Here is a 941-nt window from a genome sequence, read left to right on the forward strand (position 1 = left end):
CTTAGTGATGGGCTTGTCCTCATCAATGAGGATGTCTCCCTCTATGTCAATTCCGACTGAATAACAGAGGTGACAAATGAGATGAGGAAAGGCTAACCTTGCCAAGGTAGAGGACTTGTCCGCCACCTTATAGAGTTCTTGGGCTATAACCTCATGAACTTCTATTTCTTCTCCAATCATGATGCTATGAATCATGATAGCCCGGTCTATTGTAACTTCGGACCGGTTGCTAGTGGGGATGATTGAGCGTTGGATAAACTCCAACCATGCCCTAGCCACGGGCTTGAGGTCATGCCTTCTTAATTGAACCGGCTTCCCTCTTGAATCTCTCTTCCATTGGGCGCCCTCTTCACAAATGTCTGTGAGGACTTGGTCCAACCTTTGATCAAAGTTGACCCTTCTAGTGTAAGGGTGTTCATCTCCTTGCATCATGGGCAAGTTGAATGCCAACCTCACATTTTTCGGACTAAAATCTAAGTATTTCCCCCGAACCATGGTAAGCCAATTCTTTGGGTCCGGGTTCACACTTTGATCATGGTTCTTGGTGATCCATGCATTGGCATAGAACTCTTGAACCATCAAGATTCCGACTTGTTGAATGGGGTTGGTAAGAACTTCCCACCCTCTTCTATGAATCTCATGTCGGATCTCCGGATATTCACTCTTTTTGAGTTTGAAAGGGACCTCGGGGATCACCTTCTTCAAGGCCAAAACTTCATAGAAGTGGTCTTGATGCACCCTTGAGATGAATCTCTCCATCTCCCATGACTCGGAGGTGGAAGCTTTTGCCTTCCCTTTCCTCTTTCTAGAGGTTTCTCCGGCCTTGGATGCCATAAATGGTTATGGAAAAACAGAAAGCAATACTTTTACCACACCAAACTTAAAAGGTTTGCTCGTCCTCGAGCAAAAGAAGAAAGAAGAGAGTAGAAGAAGAAGAAAAA

Source organism: Arachis duranensis, chromosome 6, assembly GCF_000817695.3.
Source record: "Arachis duranensis cultivar V14167 chromosome 6, aradu.V14167.gnm2.J7QH, whole genome shotgun sequence".
NCBI classification, from domain to species: Eukaryota; Viridiplantae; Streptophyta; class Magnoliopsida; order Fabales; family Fabaceae; genus Arachis; species Arachis duranensis.